The sequence below is a fragment of the Gorilla gorilla genome, chromosome X (genome assembly GCF_029281585.2).
Source record: "Gorilla gorilla gorilla isolate KB3781 chromosome X, NHGRI_mGorGor1-v2.1_pri, whole genome shotgun sequence".
In the NCBI taxonomy this organism is placed as follows: domain Eukaryota; kingdom Metazoa; phylum Chordata; class Mammalia; order Primates; family Hominidae; genus Gorilla; species Gorilla gorilla.
Window position 1 is genome coordinate 57,275,327 of NC_073247.2, and position 19,893 is coordinate 57,295,219.

At 41.0% G+C, this 19,893-nt stretch overlaps 1 protein-coding gene and 1 long non-coding RNA gene across 2 annotated transcripts in view; one reads left to right on the forward strand and one right to left on the reverse strand.

The window, feature by feature from the left end:
• Nucleotides 1–1,063, forward strand: part of RP2 (RP2 activator of ARL3 GTPase) — a 45,214-nt gene extending 44,151 nt beyond the window's left edge. The window contains exon 6 of the mRNA XM_019019075.2: nt 199–1,063. The gene's annotated coding sequence lies outside the window, so the exon portion shown is untranslated. The remainder of the gene's footprint in view (nt 1–198) is intronic.
• Nucleotides 1,064–6,098: 5,035 nt separating this feature from the next.
• On the reverse strand, nt 6,099–18,243 carry LOC101126197 (uncharacterized). The gene is made up of 4 exons (XR_002004189.1): nt 18,143–18,243; nt 13,238–13,295; nt 8,973–9,059; nt 6,099–6,374 (listed from the first exon to the last, which is right to left on the reverse strand). It is a non-coding gene; the product is annotated as an uncharacterized lncRNA (long non-coding RNA).
• Nucleotides 18,244–19,893: the final 1,650 nt, after the last annotated feature.

Consider the following 19,893-nt stretch of genomic DNA (forward strand, 5'->3'; position numbering starts at 1 on the left):
CATTCAGTACTACAAAATCAACATGATTTCATAAGGTGCAAATAAAAGTTGGTGACAGATTTAATATAATTTTGATCACAATTTACAAATGATCTTTGCAAATAGTGGTCAGACAGCATTAGTTTTTCCCTTAGTTAAGCTAAATTAAAGGGATTCCATCCTGTTATGATTATATTATTATTATTTTTTTTTCTTGAGGTGGAGTTTCACTCGTTGCCCAAGCTGGAGTGCAATGGCGCGATCTCGGCTCACCACAACATCCGCCTCCTGGGTTCAAGCGATTGTCCTGCCTCAGCCTCCTGAGTAGCTGGGAATACAGGCATGCACCACTACACCTGGCTAATTTTTGTATTTTTAGTTGAGATGGGGTTTTTCCACGTTGGTCAGGCTGGTCTCGAACTCCTGACCTCAGGTGATCCGTCCACCTCAGCCTCCCAAAGAGCTGGGATTATAGGTGTGAGCTACTGCGCCTGGCCATGATGATATTATTAAACACCATTCTTCACATTTCAAATAATAACAATACTTTTTGTTTTTCAAAAATAAAATGCAATGTTATATAAAGCTATAAACTAAGTTCTTTATGATATTTGAGCAACAACTCAGGAATATAACATATAAGGGAGATGTTAATTTAAAAATTTCCACTACACTTATTATCTATTAACCAAAGCTTAAAATTTTGTATTCTTCTGTTAGATAAGACCTTTTACCCATTTAATTTGTCTTTAAGGACAGTCATTTGGCTTCTGAATGTTTGAAACGATTTTAAAAAATAAGTAGTGCTATGGTGGTTGTTTCTATAATTCTAACCTTTGATAGTAATCAGAATGTATTACATTTCATTTCTGAATAGCTTTTGAATTTATGAAAAATTATTAACAATGAAAAATTGGTAATTTTATTAAGTTATATGTGTTTAAATATTATATTAGCTTATTTTTCTTGCATTAATAGTACTGCTGTTTTTGTTTTGCTTCTTTATATTTATGTCTAGCTTTTATATGTAATTTATCTAGTGTTTATAAAATGTGATTTGTAATAAATGTTGTTAAAATGAAAATGGCTGCAATGGTTTGGATATGGTCTGTTTGTCCCCACCAAAGCTCATGTTGAAATTTGATCCCCAGTGTGGCAGTGTTGGGAGATGGGGCCTAGTGGGAGGTGTTTGAATTATGCAGCCCAATCCCTCCTGAATGGCTTGGTCCTGTCTCTAGAGAGACTGGATTAGCTCCCGTGAGAGTGAGTTGCTATAAAGCAGGGTAAGGGTTTCCTTCTCTTTGCTAATGTCCACTTCCCCATTAACCTTCTCCACAATGTTGTGATGTAGCACAAAAGCCTTCACCAGAAGCCAGAGCCATGCCCTTGAACCTCTCAGCCTACAGAACCCCTTTTCTTTATAAAGTACCTCTTTTCTTTATAAAGAACCTCTTTAAGAGAGCCTACAGAACCTCTTTTTCTTTTTTCTTTATTTTTTTGAGACGGAGTCTCCTTCTGTCGCCCAGGCTGGAGTGCAGTGGCGTGATCTCAGCTCACTGCAACCTCCACCTCCCAGGTTCAAACAATTCTTCTTCCTCAGCCTCCCGAGTAGCTGAGATTACAGGCACATGCCACCACGCCCAGCTAATTTTTGAATTTTTAATAGAGATGGGGTTTCGCCATGTTGGCTAGACTGGTCTCAAACTCCTGACCTCCAGTGATCCACCCGCCTTGGCCTCCCAAAGTGCTGGGATTACAGGCGTGAGCCACCTCGCCCGGCCCAGAAACTCTTTTCTTTATAAATTACCCAGTCTCAGACATTCTTTTATAGCAACCTGAAATGGACTGATAAAATGACTTACCACTAAGAGCACTCTATAACATGCATTTACTCATACATGTGCCAAAACTTGACGTAATTTTTTAAATATTAAATGTAAAATGCTCTAATCTACATCTTATGTTAATGAGATATGAGCTGTGAGCTGTGTGTGTGTGTCTGTGTGTGTGTGTGTAAGACGCTGGAGCAATGCAAAGGAAGTAGAAAACCTATTTTAATCTAAGGAATTTCCAATATAATGCTTCCTTTGCTAAAAGGAATTTTATTTTGAATGTTATTATGAATGGATAGTAAGATTAGGTATCTTTCTCTTCCATATTTAACAAAAATAGTGATACACTTTCAGGTTTATACAAATGGACCTTATTTTAAAATTACAAATTTTCCAGTCTTTTGTACCCAACTTCTCCCTCTCCTAGCCCATAAATCAGAAGGACTGAAACAACTGCAGATTGATATTAGTTTTTAAAATAACATTTATTATTTTTATAAACGTTCTGCATGTACATTTGCAGCATTTGGAGCACTGAGAAAAAATATGCACAAGACAATAACAAAAATTATTTTTTATTGGATAATTTTTTTTTAGTAGTGACAGCCTGGATTATTGGATAATTTTTTTTTTTCTGAGATGGAGTTTCACTCTTGTTGCCCAGGCTGGAGTGCAATGGCACAATCTTGGCTCACTGCAACCTCCACCTCTTGGGTTCAAGTGATTCTCCTGCCTCAGCCTCCCGAGTAGCTGGGATTACAGACGCGTGACACCATGCCCAGCTAACTTTTGTATTTTTAGTAAGACAGGGTTTCACCATGTTGGCCAGGCTGGTGTCAAACTCCTGACCTGAGGTGATCTGCCCACCTAGGCCTCCCAAAGTGCTGGGATTACAGGCATGAGTCACTGCGCCCAGCCAGATTATTGGATAATTCTTGATGTTTAAAATTTGTTTTTCTCATTTAAAAGGAACATACTTAGCTGTTTGTTGTTGTTTTGGAGATGGAGTTTTGCTATGGAGTGCAGTGATGCAGTCTCGGCTCACTGCAACCTCTGCCTCCTCAGTTCAAGCGATTGTCCTGGCTCAGCCTCCCGAGTAGCCAGGATTACAGGTGCGCACCACCATGCCTGGCTAATCCAGCTATTTTTTGTATTTTTAGTAGAGATGGGGTTTTACCATATTGGCCAAGCTGGTCTCAAACTCCTCACCTCAAGTGATCTGACTGCCTTGGCCTCCCAAAGTGCTGGGATTACAGGCATGAGCCACCGCACCTAGCCATACTTAACCATTCTCTATACAAAGAGAAAGTATTGTAATTAGGATATGATCACTCCTTCGAAACTCATTCTAGAAAATATTTTATCCTTTAAAACTACAACACGAAGAAAGCTAAACTTCATTCGAATTTTCATAATAGACATCTTTTTTGTGAAAATGGAGTCATTCACTGTTGACTTCTTTTTTTGTAGATGGGGTGGGGTAATAAGCCTTTAAAATACTTCACCTCTTTCCTTATATGTTTTGGTTCTTAGTGGCAAACTCCAGCAAGATGTTCAGAAATGGCAATTTCTTCCTTTTCTAGTGTTTTAGTGCTCTCCTGGTGAGGGCTGTTTCTCACCTATAAAAACTGTGAGCATAAGTCATACACAGCCCCACCATTCTCACCTTGGCTTGGATCCTCCCTCTGGGGCCTGCCTTTACTCTTTCAGTTTTATCTGGTCCACTCCTAATTGGACTAATGAAAATTAACTTGCAAATTGTGTGACAAGTAATTAACGGATGTTTGTAAAGTGCCTTGAAAATGAAAGGTACTTTATAAATATTAAGCATTATTGTGCTGAGCAAAATGAGTACAGTAGGACTCCCCACTTATCTGCGTTTCACTTTCTGTGGTTTCAGTTACCCGTGGTCAACCAACAGTCCCAAAATACCTGAGTACAGGACAATAAGATATTTTGAGAGACATCACCTTCACATAACTTTTATTACAGTATATTGTTATAATTGTTGTTTTATTAATCTCTTACTGTGCTTAATTTATAAATTAAATGTTATATGTATATACGTATGTATATATAGGAAAAATCATAGTTTATATAGGGTCTGGTACTATCCATGGTTTCTGGCATCCACTAGGGGTCTTGGAATGTATCGCTGCAAATAAAGAAAGACTTCTATATGGTATTCTTTTAAAGCAGTTCTGCTGTGAAGCCATACACTCGGCTACAAATAGGCAACTGAATAGGAAAAAACAAGTGCAAGATGCTGTTAAGACTTCCTGCGGTTTGGGCCAGGCATGGAGGCTCACGCCTGTAATCCCAGTACTTTGGGAGGCCAAGGTTGGAGGATCACTTGAGGTCAGGAATTCGAGACCAGCCTGGACAACAAGGTGAAACCTCGTCTCTACTAAAAATACAAGACTTACTGCGGTTCTCCTATTGATGGATGTATGATTTGTCAAATGTATGTTGGTTTGTTAGGTAAATTGATAGAACCTTTTATACTTTTTTTTTTTTTTTGAGATGGAGTTTTTGCTCTGTTGCCCAGGTGGAGTGCAATGGTGCGATCTTGGCTCACTGCAACCTCTGCCTCGGTTCAAGCAATTCTCCTGCTTCAGCCTCCCAAGTAGCTGGGATTACAGGCACTCAACACCAAACCCAGCTAATTTTTGTATTTTTAATAGAGATGCGGTTTCACCATGTTGGCCAGCCTGGCCTCGAACTCTTGACCTCAGGTGATCCACCCGCCTTGGCCTCCCAAAGTGCTAGGATTACAGGCACGAGCCACCGCACCTGGCTTAGAATCTTTTATACTATTTCACCCTAACTTCTAAACTGATCTTATATTAAATATTTTAAAACTTGTCTCACAGTAATCTGGTTTTAGGATCATGTAGGGTCTGGACATTTTTAATCCCTCATTTTACTGATGAGGAAGAAAATTGAGGTTGGGCACAGTGGCTCACGCCTGTAGTCCCAGCACTTTGGGAGGCCAAGGTGGGTGGATCACCTGAGGTGAGGAGTTCAAGACCAGCCTGGCCAACGTGGTAAAACCCCATCTCTACTAAAAATACAAAACTTAGCTGGGTGTGGTCACACGCCCCTATAATCCCAGCTACTTGGGAGGCTGAGCTAGGAGAATGGCTTGATTGGCAGAGGTTGCACTGAGCTGAGATAGCACCACTGCACTCCAGCCTGGGTGATAGAGTGAGACTCCATTTCACAAAAAAAAAAAAAAAAAGAAAATTGAGGGCCAGAAAGTTTAGACGGCCTGTCCAACTCACACCATAGTCACTGAACTTTAATGTTGACCTCTTGACTTTATCCCCATGATTACCAGGAGAAGACTCAGCCCATCCATCCCTTCCTGTATGAAGCCTTTTCTAATACTCCGAGGTAGAAAGGCCCTCCATGGTGCTCACATAGTACTCTTTATAGATTTCCAAGTACCTGCAACACTTCACTCTATTTCTTTATCCATGCGTTTCTTGCTACTCAAAGTGTAGTCCATGGGCCAGCAGCATGAGTATCACCTAGGAATTTGTTAGAATTTAAGGCTCTACTCCAGATCTCTTGAATAAGCCTCGACTTTTTTTTTTTTTTTTTGAGATGCTCTGTTACCCAGGCTGGAGTGCAGTGGTACGATCTCAGCTCACTGCAACCTCCACCTCCTGGGTTCAAGCAATTCTTGTGCCTCAGCCTCCGGAGTAGCTGGGATTACAGTTGTGTGCCACCATGACCAGCTAATTTTTTTTTTTTTTGTATTTTTAGTAGAGATGGAGTTTCGCTATGTTGGTCAGGCTGGTCTTGAACTCTTGCCCTCCAGTGATCTGCCCACCTCAGCCTCCCAAAGTTCTGGGATTACAGGCATGAGCCAAGATTTTCAGGGGATTCATATGCACATTAAAGTTTAAGAAGCCTTGGCCTAGACTATTGGCTCTAGAATCAAGGCTTAGAAATTGTTCTATTCCTAGAGAGTAGCTTAGAGTCCAGTAATGTTTAATATTTTTTAATTGAATATTCACAATCCAGTGTTTCATTCTACTCTATCAGACTTTAGTCTCTTCTGTAATTCCTCCTTTCAGGTACTCTCCTTGATTGGCTTTCGAGTAACAATCCTTCTACAATCTCTATTTTTTCTGTTTTGTACTGAAATAGTAACTATGGTTTCTGCCCATTGAGGCTCCTAGGAAGCTTTAAGAACATCATTGGTATTCATTGGAAACAGATAAGAGCACAGCAGTTTCTAACTTAAATTTTTTCTGACTTAAATTTTCTTCTGATATGTTTTCATATTCAGGCTTATTTTATTCAATTAGGAAACAAGTTGCATAAACCCAGAGTGGTGATTTGTTGATGCTGGGGCAGAGTTAAAATGAAAAAGCAGTCAACTTCTTGCTTTGAGCTTGCAGAGGAAAGTTAGTCACTCGGTCCCTCTCAGATCTGTCATCCTCTGTCTTTTATCTCTTGACATCTTCCCACTTTTCCCAGTGTTCAGGGATAAGCTTGGGCATCACCAATAAAACATGTACAGGACTGTCCAGGAAAGTGTTCAGTGTTGCTCTAATATTTGGGGGAGAATATGATAGTTAACAGTGGCTTTTCTTTCTTTCCTGGAATGAAGGCTTAGTTGTAAATCTAAAATTTGGAAGAAAAGTAAAATTCTAAATGCACACTCTACCTTTATTTACTTTGAATTTTTTTTCTGTTTCTTTAGTATAAATACATTGATGTCTTCATATGAGTCTTAATTGTAATTTCTTATTTAGGAAGCTTTTTTAAATTTTTATTTATTTATTTACTTATTTATTTTGTGTGTGGCCAGACACAGGGCTCATGCCTGTAATCCCAGCACTTTGGGAGGCCGAAGCGGGAAGATAGCTTGAGGCCAGGAATTTGAGACCAGCCTGGGTGACATAACGAGATACCATCTCTACCAAATTTTTTTGAAAAGAAAGGTTTTTTTTTTTTGCATTTATTCAATGGTAGCAGTAGACCAGGATTCAGGTGGCAGATGATTATCCCCTTCTAATTACTGTTTTAAAGGTAGCATAACACAAAAAAAAACAGAAAACAAGTGCATAAATGTGGTGCTTAGATTTGAAGAGTCAGACGTTTCTGACTTGAGCCAGGGCTCAGCAGCTTGAAATAAAAACAAATGCAGACATTCTTTATACAACTTTGATCAGGTGTATAATACTACAAATCCTTTTGTGTTACTATTGTGTAAAGCAAATAATCAAAGGTTAGAGCAATAGGTAGGGCAGCATTTGATACCTATATGGTGCTGTTCATACTGAATCTAACCCCACTACAAAATAACACTCCAAAAATAATGTTCCGATTATTTTTATATTATTTTATATGTTATATATGTTATCTGTATTTTATATTTTTATATTAGCACAATTATAAGGAAAGATGTAAACCATAGGACACAGTAAATGCTCAGAATCTCACAGTGTCCTCCCTTCACCCTTATAAACTTGCTTAATTTTTTTTCTTTGTTTTTTAGAAACAGGATCTTGCTCTGTCACCCAGGCTGGAGTGCAATGGTGTGATCACAGCTCACTGTAACCTCGAACTCCTGGGCTCAAGTGAGTCTCCTACCTGAGTCCCCCAAGTAGCTGGGACTACAGGCACATGTCACAATGCCCAATTAATTTTTAAATTGTTCGTAGAGATGGGGTCTTGCTATGTTGCCCAGGCTGTTCTTGAACTCCTAGGCTCAAGTAATCCTCCTGCCTCAGCCTCCCAAAGTGCTGGGATTATAGGCGTGAGCCACTATGCCTGGTCTTAAAACTTGTTTGTATGAGTGCTTTTTTAAAAAAAATTGTGAAAAATAGGTGACACAAAATCTACTCCCTTAACAAAAAAAAATTTTGAGACAGGGTCTTGCTCTGTCACCCAGGCTGGAGTGCAGTGGTGCAATCATGGCTCACTGCAGCTGTGACCTCCCAGGCTCAAGGGATCCTCCCACCTCAGCCCCTTAAGTAGCTGGGACTATAGGTGCGTGCCACCATGCCTTGCTAATTTATTAATTTTTTTGTAGAGATGAAGTCTATGTCATAACAAAAATTTAAGTATACAAATATAGACTATGAGTGCATTTTTATGGGTAAATGTTACTTTCTTCCCCAGCTCAAGTATATGTAAAGAGGTTCCTCTCACTGTATCTGAAGGGACATAAATCATTTAAGTATAGTTGGGTTTGAGTTTTTAAATGCTGTTAAGATATAGCAGCTACTTATATATCAGGCTCTGTGTTTCTGTGTTAAGTACTTTACATATAGAATCTCATTTAATCTTCTCAGCAACCCTAAGAGAGGTACTATTACTATTCCTTTATTATTATTATTATTGAGGAAATTGAAGCTTAGAGAGCTAATTTCCCTTGGTCAAACAGGTGCTAAGCTCAAGAGTCTGGATCCAAGGCCAGAGAGAGCCGTTTAACTCCGAAAGCCATGCTCTTAGCCACTACACTATACTGCTTAGAAATAAAAATAATAGCAACCATTTACTGAGCACCTGCTATAATAGCCAGGCACTGTGCTCACTATTTTGCATATATTAAGTCATTTAACCTTCACATCAAGTGTATGAAGACTGCATTACTGGTCCCATTTTGCCAGATGAAGAAATTGACACTTAGGTCAAGTACCTCATTTGTTCAGGGTCACATGTTTGAAAATCGGGAAGAGGGGACCTATTAAAGGATGAGATCAATATGGTTAAGGATGTATTTGGCCAAAATGGAGTAGAACCCGAATAGAACCTGAATCTTGCCCCGACTACCTGTTTCCAGGCGATCTCAGGGAAATCTATGCCCAGAGTAGAAAACAAAGCAAAGATTCTTCATTATTAGCTGGGGCTTTGGCCCTAACCACCAGTGTAGAACTGTAAGGACTCGCGCTGGCCCATAGCAGTTTTCCTGTGCTAGATTGGCCTGCGGCCCGCAAAGCACACATTCTAGGATCTGCTCTTCCTCCACTGATGGGACGAGGGCCTGCCTATGAGTGCTAGAGGAGGAGAAAATTGAAAGAAAGATGGTTGTATTGATGCTTGGGAGCCTCTACCTCTAGGCCTGGCTGCTGCAAAGGGAGAGAAAGGGAGAATGAGCAACAGGGCACTTCCAGGCAGAAGATGGAGACAACCACTTACCTCTTTAGTCTTCTTAAAGTTCCTCTTTCTATGACTGTGGTACAGCCTAGTGCCATGGAATCTTCCCAATCCAGATTAACATTCCTTCTGGGTGGGGGGGTTGGAGGAGAAAAAGAGAAGAGAAAATCTGAGCTTCCTTTACCCTTAAGACCAGCATTACCACAGCAAGTAAGTGTCTGAACTGGGATCTAAACCAGTATCTGTGCTCTTAACCACTATTCCAGTGGGAAGGGCATATCAAAATTACATATAACCCTCCAGGCAGTTATAAAGCCTAAACATGGTATTGTGCAAAGCATTAAAGATGGGAGAAAAGACTGAAGATGGGCAAAGAAACAACATTCAAATAAACACGAAGTCAAAAACAAAAACAGGCCAGGCGTGGTGGCTCACGCCTGTAATCCCAGCACTTTGGGAGGCTGAGGCAGGCGGACCACTTGACGCCAGGAGTTCGAGACCTGGCCAATGTGGTGAAACCCCATCTCTACTAAAAATAGAAAAATTAGCCAAGCATGGTGGTGCACACCTGTAATCCCAGCTACTCGGGAGGCTAAGGCAGGAGAATCGCTTGAACCTGGGAGGTGGAGGTTGCAGTGAGCTGAGATTGTGCCACTGCCCTCCAGCCTGGGTGGCAGAGCAAGACTCTATCTCAAAAACAAAAACAAAACAAAAACCCAAAGATCTATCTCTCTAAGTACTGATCAGGAGAAATCTTACTGTTAGATGACAAAACCAAGATCTGGAACAGTGTACTCACTATGCTACCTTATGTGTTAAGAAAGGGGAGATGTGTGTGTGTGTGTGTGTGTGTGTGTGTGTGTGTGTGTGTGTGTATGCTTAATTTTACATCAAGAACCACTGAAAGGGCTGGGCACAGTGGCTCATGCCTGCAATCCCAGCACTTTTGGAGGCCAAGGCAAACTCCTGAGGTGAGGAGTTCAAGGCCAGCCTGGGCAATATGGTGAAATCCCATCTCTACTAAAAATACAAAAATTAGCCAGGTGTGGTGGCAGGCGCCTGTAATCCCAGCTACTCAAGAAGCTGAGGCAGGAGAATTGCTTGAACCCGGGAGGCGGAGGTTGCAGTGAGCTGAGATTATGCCACTGCACTCCAGCCTAGGTGACAGAATGAGACTGTCTCAAAAAAAACAAACAACAACAACAACAACAACAAAAAAAACAACCAAACAAAAAAACCCAAAAAAGAACCACTGAAAGGGCAAATAAGAAACTAATACAAGTTACTTATAGAAGACAAGGGGAAACAAGGGGAGTGGGGTGAAAAGTGAGAATTAGACTCTTTTTGTTGTACAGAGAGGGTCTCACTATGTTGCCCATGGGCTCAAGCAATCCTCCTGCCTCGGCCTCCCAAAGTGCTGAGATTACAGGTGTGAGCCAATGTGCCCAGCCAAGGAAATAAGACTTTTAAAATGTATACCTTTTACAGTTTTGATTTTTGAACTTCGTAAATATACTATCTGTTTTAAAATAAAAGTTGGGGGTTAAAAAACAAAGAATGTGGTAGAGAGTGAAGGAGAAAAGAATAAGTAGAAAAAATCATGGGAATACTTTTCCAAAAATTAGTTGGGTAGTCTTTTTTTACTTGGGGTGGAATGCAGGGAAAGCAAAAAAATTAGTGCTCAGAGATGGCTGGAAAGAGATGGCTTTTGGCTGGATATCATAGACTGGACCTGGAGCCCAGAATAAAAGATGTTTCCTCAGCAACTAAAGTAGCTGATGAAGAACTCCAATTCAATTAAGAGATTGAGATTAATTAAGAGTCACCAAGTCAGTTGGCACAACTTTTATTGTTGTTCATGTGCATTACTCCTTTTTACCTCCTAAGAATGCTATCAGGCCAGATGTGGTGGCTCACGCCTATAAACCCAGCACTTTGGGGGGCCGAGGCAGGAAGATCACTTGAGCCCAGAAGTTCTAGATCAGCCTGTGCAACATAGTAGGGCCTTGTCTCCACAAAAACTATGAAAAAATTAGCCAGGTGTCACTACACCTATAATGTACCTATAATCCCAGCTACTGGGAGGCCGACGCAAGAAGTTTGCTTGAGCCCAGGAGTTCAAGACCAGCCTAGGCAACATGGCAAGAGCCTATCTCTACAAAAAATTTAAAAATTAAGCTGGGCGTGGTGGTGTGTGTCTGTAGTCCCAGTTACTTGGGATGCTGAAGTGGGAGGATTGCGTGAGCCCAGGAGGTCAAGGCTGTAGTGAGCCATGATCATGCCACTGCACTCCAGCCTGGGTGATAGAACAAGACCTTGTCTCAACAACAACAACAACAACAACAACAAAAAGTTACCAGTGTTAATACCACTTATACTCCAGAAGGGTGCTTCTAAATCTTGTCAGGATCTATAGGTATGTTTTAAAAAATCACACTTTGTTCCCTATAGCTTTTTTTTTCCTTTGAGATGGAGTCTTGCTCTGTCGCCCAGGCTGGAGTGCAGTGGCGAGGTCTCGGCTCACTGCAACCTCTGCCTCCTGGGTTCAAGCGATTCTCCTGCCTCAGCCTCCTAAGTAGCTGGGACTACAGGCGCCCGCCACTACACCCAGCTAATTTTTGTATTTTTAGTAGAGATGGGGTTTCACCATGTTGGCCAGGCTGGTCTCGAACTCCTGACCTCAGGTGATCCACCTGCCTCAGCCTCCCAAAGTGCTGGGATTACAGGTGTGAGCTACTGCTCCCGGCCCCTGTAGCATTTTTTACATCAGTGAAAATCACTCCATTTTTCTTCAAAATTTCTTCCCATTTTGGTTCCTGGGATATTGAATGCAGTTGTCCCCCATCTATGAATTCACTGAGCACTGCTTCTTGGGCCAGGAACTGTGCCAGACTCAGTGTTTTCTACTTCTCTGAGACTTAGTCTTTTTGGCTAGCTCCTCATTTCTTTTTTCCTCTACCCTCCTCCACCTCAGCTGTCATCACAGTACAAGACTCAGTCTTGAGTCCTCTGCTTTTATCCTTATGTTCTTTTTTTTTTGCTTCTAAATATTAATTTTAATTACTTTGAAGCAACCTAACTTAGTATCAAATGTTTAACCATTACAATTGCTAAACTGGAAAATCAGCATTATTTGTATCTGACCAATTATATAATACTCATCAATTTTTCTTTTGATAAAAAATATGGGTTGCGTATCCTTTATCTGAAATGCTTGGGACCAGAAGTGTTTTGGATTTTTTTATTTTTTCAGACTGGAATATTTGTATTATACTTCCCAGTTGGGCATCCCTAATCCAAAAATCTGAAATCCAAAATGCTCCAATGAGCATTTCCTTTGAGCATGACCACTCAAGTTTCAGATCTTGGAACATTTTAGATTTCAGATTTTTGGACCAGGGATGTTCAACCTATAGTAGAAATCCTGAAGAGTACGGGAGAGTCTACTAGTTTACTAATTTAGCACCATATTTCCAGTCTTAGAACCTCCCAAGCAGCTGAAAGGAGGATGGGAAGAGGCAAAGATGTTGGAAAGTAAGGATAGTTTTTAGCTCCATTTTTGTTCTAAGGCAATGCAGGGTCTAGCAAAGAAGAAAAATCACTGAGGCTGAAGACAAAGCAAAAGTTTTTGGTTCAGATGGTAAAGGAGGGCCTGAAGAGCAGTGGAATCGGTGTATCCAGAAGGCAGTGCTAGAGTCAACCTCATGAACTAGGGGGTGTCTTCTTGGCACCCAATTCCTTTTTAATTTCTTCACATGTTTTAGCTAGACTTGGTATGTCATAGTTCTGAGCCACATACATTCCAACCACATTGCCAAAAGCAAGTGCAAGCAGGAACTGGAACGTGATGTCGACAACAAGGGCAAGGAGGACAAAGAGGTTTCAGTGGGTGGCTGCAGCCCTATATATTCTTTCCTTCAAGTACATGAACCCTTCTCACCACAGATTCAACTGTCACTACAGAGCACAGCCATTCATCTGACTGCCATTCCTCAATCTGCCAACTCTCTACCAAATATGCTCACTTGAATAGTTAAATAATCGTTCTCCTCGTCTCACCATGTACTAAATTCAACTCATTATATTCCTCTTTCCCAGATGGTCTCCCTGTCCTGGCATTTCCATTTCCATCGATGACATGCAGTTATCTTAGTTATACCATTGACATTTTGGGGTCATTTTAGTTTGTTCTTTTTTCCACTCTGCTAAGCAGCTGTTAACTAGCCTTGTTGTTGAAATGTTTTTCTTCTCCATCCTCTCCTTTTCATGTCCCTCATCATCAACCTAATGACCCCATGGTTACTTACATCAGCCTCCTGATTGGGGTCCTCACTTGGGATCTTTTCATCCTGTACATCCTATACACTGCAGGGTAAAAGAGCGTAGTAGTTAAGAGCATAGCCCCTGGGGCTGTTATCACCAGTCTTATATCATCTTGTGACACTTTCTATTTTGGAACTCTTAAATAATTTAAAAATCTCCCTAGCTAGATTGTCAGCTTTCTGAGTAATCCAAATGATGAGTACCTTCACTTTGAGAAAGGAGAGCACTTTCTTTCTTTTTTTTTTTTTTTTTTTTTTTTTTGAGATGGAGTTTCGCTCTTGTTGCCCAGGCTGGAGTGCAATGGCGTGATCTCGGCTCACTGCAACCTCTGCCTCCCGGATTCAAGTGATTCTCTTGCCTCAGCCTCCCAAGTAGCTGGGATTACAGGTGCCTGCCACCACGCCTGGCTAATTTTTTTGTATTTTTAGTAGAGATGGGGTTTCACCATGTTGGCCAGGCTGGTCTTGAATTCCAGACCTCATATAATCTACCCACCTCGGCCTCCCAAGGTGCTGGGATTACAGGCATGAGCCACTGCGCCCAGCCAGCACTTTCTTAAAGGACAAAAAAAATGGCCAGGTACAGTGGCTTACACCTGTACTTGTAATCCCAGCACTTTGGGAGGTCAAGGTGGGAGGATCACTTGAGCCCAGGAGTTTGAGACCAGCCTGGGCAACATGGCAAGACCCTGTCTCTACATCATGCTACTGCACTCCAGCCTGGGTGACAGAGTGAGGCTCTGTCTCAAAAAACAAAACAAAACTAAAACAAACAAACAAAAAACAGGCAGCAACTACATGCCAGGTACTTTCAAAAAATTAACCTTGGCATATCTCACAGTGACTATCACAGGATATCACAGGAGATAAGTCAATAGATATTATGTGTTTAAAGAACTGAGTCCTCTGCTTTAGTGATTTCATCTCCTGAGTATTGAATGGGGCATGATCAATGAAAGCTGGTCTTTGCTTATGTTCCTTTCCATACCTGCAATCCCTTTTTCTACTCCCTACCTCGAAGCTTCAAATTTTGCCCATCCTTCAGGACTAGTCCAAGTTCTATCTCCTCCAGGAAGCCACTGACCCATGATCATTTTGGCTAGTTGTGTCAGAGTTGCAAAGAACAAGTGTGGATTGGAGAACCATCAGACCTGAGTTTGACTTATATTCTGCTACATACTACCTGCCTAGATCTTCATCAGCTATGTAATGTCTTTAGTTTCCTCCTCTGCAAAAAGAGAGTGATGCATGCTTTGCAGTTATTTTGAGCATTCTATAAGTAAAAGTACCAGCCCTAGTGTTAGTTCTCCTTCCCCTTAATCATATAAAACATTGAAGTATTACTTCTCTTATGTCTTATTTTTTCCAAAATGACACAAAACCCTCTGTGGACAACACCAAGACTTCTATATCTGCCCCATCTTGGCCTTAGGCAGCCAAATACTGCCTGAGGCAGAAGCTGGTTGGATGAATGCAAATATGAATATGTTCGAGGAGGTTCCAGTACATTAATACCACTAAATCAGTAACTTATTGAAATGAGCTGAACACTGTAGGATGGGGGTAGGAGGGTGAAGAGAACCATTAGCAGGTTACCAAAAAAGGAATAACATGCTGGTTCTCATGTAACACAAAGGCTTGAGGGAGGCAACCCACAGTGGGTTAGAAAGTGGGTTAGTGGGATAGAAAGGTCCTGGGCTCTTTCTGTCTTCCTTCCTGGCCATCCTAATCATGTAGTTTTTTCTATTTGCTGGTAAGATAGCTCTCATACCTCTTAAGTATTGTGACTGCATTCTAGGCAGAAAGAATAAAGAGAGTGGCAAAAGGCCAGCTAAGTCTGTCCCCTTTCATCAGGAAAACAATAACTTTCCCAGAAGCCTCATGCAGTAGACTTCTGCTTAGATCTCATTTGCCAGAGCTGGATCACATGTCCATTCTGGCTTCAAGGGAGTCTGAGGAATTATTTTTACTAGGCACATTGTTTTGCTGAAAAATTGAAGTTCTGAAAGTAAAGGTGAAAAGAGTGGCTATTGGGTAAGCAACTATCAGTATTTGCCACACGAAGCATGCAATCTGTTTAGTTTAAAATACACCATAGGGTCCTTTCCGCTCGGAGACCTCTCTTTCTATAGACAGAGAGCTGTTTCTCTTTCTCTTGTCTTCTGCCTGTTAAACCTCCACTCCTAAACTCCTTGTGTGTGTCCGTGTCCTAAATTTTCCTGTCACGTGACAATGAACCCCAGGGTATATACCCCAGACAACGTAGTCACTTCATAATGGGGACCTCATCCGAGATACCAAGGTGCAACATTCATCGAAACGATGAATAGACGAGGGGACTCCAACTCTGTCCTTTCATTTCGAGGCTCTTGGCTTCCATTTTAGAACCAAATCAAACCAAATACTGGGCCCCCTTCGGCCATTTAAAAACGATTAGTGTGGCTGCCAGCCTTACAAGACTTGGGGGACAGACTTACTAGGGAGAACATGGAGAATCTCCCGGCACCCATGGGTTGCTGGGCATATTGGCCATGTTTGAACCAGCTTCCTTTCACGGAAGACTTAGCCATCAGGTGGGGCTGGAAGAAGTCCTGAGGCAGCTGAGGATTTCTGACCAGGGCTAGCTCCCAGTGTTATCCAAAGGCTTCTGGACAGGCCCCAGCCTCCAATTGCCTCGATGGGGTGTCGGCAACAGGATCTCCAACTTTCCTTTTGTAATTTCCTCCTTTCCTGTCTGCGACCGCCATATCTCTTATCCTTTCTGTATGCAATGTGTGGGAAGCTTTACAGTTCAGGGAAGTAATCTTGTTTGGCAAGACCAGGGAATGTCATAGTCCATGTAAACGTCATACCTGATCAAACCAATCTGTGAGCCCCATGTAAATCAGACACCCCTCCTCAAACCTGACTATAAAATCTGGCACATGGGCCGCCTGCTGGTCCTTTCTGTTCGGAGACCCCTCTCTATATATAGAGAGAGCTGTTTCTCTTTCTCTTCTCTTCTGCCTATTAAACCTCTGCTCCTAAACAAAACAAAACAAAACAAAACAAAAACAAAAACAAAAAGAAACACTATAGATAGGTGGGAGGAACTCTTCACCTGGCTCAAACTCCAATGCCCTAGGCCGGGGAGCATCCCCCTCCACCACCACCACCACGTGTGGATACCCCCTTATCCTGTTTGAGCTTTGATGCCCGCACAAGGTCACTTTAGGAGGATTCTCTCTAAGTACTCCTTGGTCTCTGATACCCCATACCTGACTATCTCCACTGGACAAAATAGGTTCTTGAGTCAAGCACTAAGTAAGGAATATGAAGATTTCATAATTTGTGTGCAGTTTCAGATAAATTCTTTCCAAAGTTAGGAGAAGTAAGAATAAAATATGTAACTGGAATCAGTTGCTACCTAAAAATGTCTTTTTTTAAACCTCACCATGGTACCTGGGGTTAGAAGCAATGCTTTGTTTACTCTTTTTAAAAAGCAACAGAATGGGAATATTGTAGTAAATCTCTGGGGGAATTCCTGTCTTCACACCAAAAATAGTTGTTATTCTCTTAGTTGGTTTGGTTTTATCTCATGGACATTTTGAAGTATATATTTTTTCTTATTTTTTTCCAATTTTTGAGCCACATACATTTTATAGACTACTATTCATTTTTAATCTGTTTCCTTTTTTCTTTTTCACTTTCTCCTTTTCTCTCCTACTCTTTTTTATTCTCCTTCTTTACTTTCTCTTTTTTCCTACCAATTTTAGTTTTTATCTTTGTGCTGTATTTAATTGTATCATCATAGGCCACATTAAATCATTTCTGGAAGATCAGTTTTAAATAAATAGATGAATAAAAAATAGCAGTTAAAAAAAGGGAGAGAAAAGATTTAAGAACATTTCTAAAAGTAACCCCAAAATTTCTTCAGGGGGATAAAAAATGGGATGATTTGGGAGGTCGAGGTGAGAGGGTTAGCTGAGACCAGGAGTTTGAGACCAGCTTGGACAAGACGGCAAGATCCTGTCTCTACCAAAAAAAAAAAAAAAATTAATTAGCTGGGCATAATGGCATGTACCTATAGTCCTAGCTACTTGGGAGGCTGAGGCAGGAAGATCACTTGAGCCCAAGAGTTCAAGGTTACAGTAAGCTATGATCACACCACTGCACTCCAGCCTAGGCGACCCTGTCTCAAAAACAAAAATGAAACAGTGGAATGAAATCATTTGGGTAATGTCTCCCAGACAAGTAAAGTATTCCCAAGAAATTTCTGAAGGAATTAAGGAAAATTATTGATGTTATGATTAAAAAACAAACAAACAAACTGGTTCTACTATAGAATAATAGACATTGGCAACTCAGAAGGATGGGAGGGTGGTGAGGAATAAGAAATTACTTAATGGGTACAATGTATATTATTCAGGTGATGGTTATGCTAAAAGCCTGGATGTTACAACTATGCATTATATCCATGTAACAAAACTGCACTTTTACCCCTTAAATGTACACAAATTTTTTGAAAACTGGTTCTTGCACCTCAACAGACACATAGGATTTATGAATGGACTTGGATAGAGCATAGAGGAAGGCCTGGAGCAGTTTTCATGGGCTTTTGTCTCCTATGGCCCTGGTGCGTCTATCTTCAGGAAGCTAAATACACAGGCTTCTGAGAATTCACTTAGATGATGGTTCCCAAGAGGAACAACTCTCTCCTAAGCCACACATGGGGCAGTTTACTTCTAATATGGAAAATTATGGGTCGGGCATGGTGGCTCATGCTTGTAATCCCAGTACTTTGGGAGGCCAAGGCGGGCAGATCACTTGAGGTCAGGAGTTCGAAACCAGCCTGGCCAACATGGCAAAACCCTGTCTCTACAAAAATTAGCCAGGCATGGTGGCGTGCACCTGGGAGGCTGAGGCAGGAGAATTGCTTGAATCCAGGAGGCAGAGGTTGCAGTGAGCTGAGATCGCACCACCGCACTCTAGTCTGGGCGACAGAGCAAGACTTCATCTAAAAAAAAGAAAGAAAAGAAAGAAAGAAAATTATGGATAGTCTCTGAAGCTGAGCATTCTCTGGAGTCAGACACTTTCTTAATCCCTTTTGAAATTTCTGATGGAGAAAAATCCAATCCAAAGAAAGAATATGAAATCCAGGGAAAATTAGTTTTTTTTCTTAAGTGCATATAAGTTATGGATTTATATATAAAATAAAGATAGTGATTGTATCAGTCAGGATTCTAACAGAGAAACAGAACCATTAGGAGACACATGTAAATATAGATATAGATATAGGTATAGATATAGATGAACTGGCTTATGTGATTGTGGTGGCTAGCTAGCCAAGCCTGAAATCTGAAATCCTTAGAGCAGGCCATCAGAAAGGACAGGCAGGAGTTCTCGAGCACAAGCCAATGCTGCTGTCTATGGGCAGAATTTCTTCTTCAGGAAAGCCTCCATTCTGCTATTAAGGCCTTCAACTGATTGAATCAGGTCCACCAGATTATCTAGGATAATCTTGTTTACATAAAGTCAACTGATTATAGACTTGATTCACATCTACAAAATACCTCTCAGCACCACCTAGATTAGATTTTAATGGAATAACTGGCTTATGTTAGCCAGTTATAAACTAGGGACTATAGCCTAGCTATGTTAACACATAAAACTGACCATTACAGGCCAGGTGCACAGTGGCTCATGCCTATAACCCCAGCACTTTGGGAGGCTGAGGCGGGCGGGTCACTTGAGACCAGGAGTTCGAGACCAGCCTGGCCTCAAGGCTGGTGAAACCTCGTCTCTACTAATAATACAAAAATTAGCCAGACGTGGTGGTGAGTGCCTGTAATCCCAGCTACTTGAGAGGCTGAGGCAGGAGAATCACTTCAATCCAGCAAGTGGAGGTTGCAGTGAGCCGAGATCACACCACCATACTCCAGCTTAGGCAACAGAGTAAGACTCCGTCTCAAAACAAAACAAAACAAAACAAAAAACAAAACTGACCACTACAGTGATGTTTGGTGTTTCATTTTGTTTTTAACTTCCATCAGTGAACATTTTGTTCTTTGTGAAAATAAATCACAAGCTAAGACAGGCTTCTATGGAGAGAGTGTCAATATTACGGATCCATGGCATCAGCTGTAACACGTATTTGGTCTATGAAGGTCATTAGCCATCTGGTAAAAGGAAGCTATACTGATTATAACTCACTCATTGGGTGTATGCTATTACCTAATTCCACTAAACTGTTTTCCGTTCATTGATTTAAAAAATTAGTTATTCAATTCAATTGAAGTTAACACCTGAGAAGGATTTCAAAGAACAGATGTGTATTTCATTTGTAGAAATCATTTTCTCATGTCACAAATGTTTAATGAATCCACTCTCCCTTGAGTTAGAAATGGTAGGTGCTTTGAAATACTTGAACCTACACAAGAGCAGAAAGCATTTTATTTTGAAGTGTGCCTACTGTCCAGTAATAATGTTGGACAAGTTATTTTCTCTCTGAGCCTTAGTTTGCTTACCTGTAAAATGGGAAATAATGATTATTGTCTTGAGGGCTTCGGAAGGATTAGATGAGAAAACATAAGTTAGACACTTGAAACACAGTAGATGTTCCACAAATATTGATTTTTTTTGCCTCCTTCTATGAATACAGA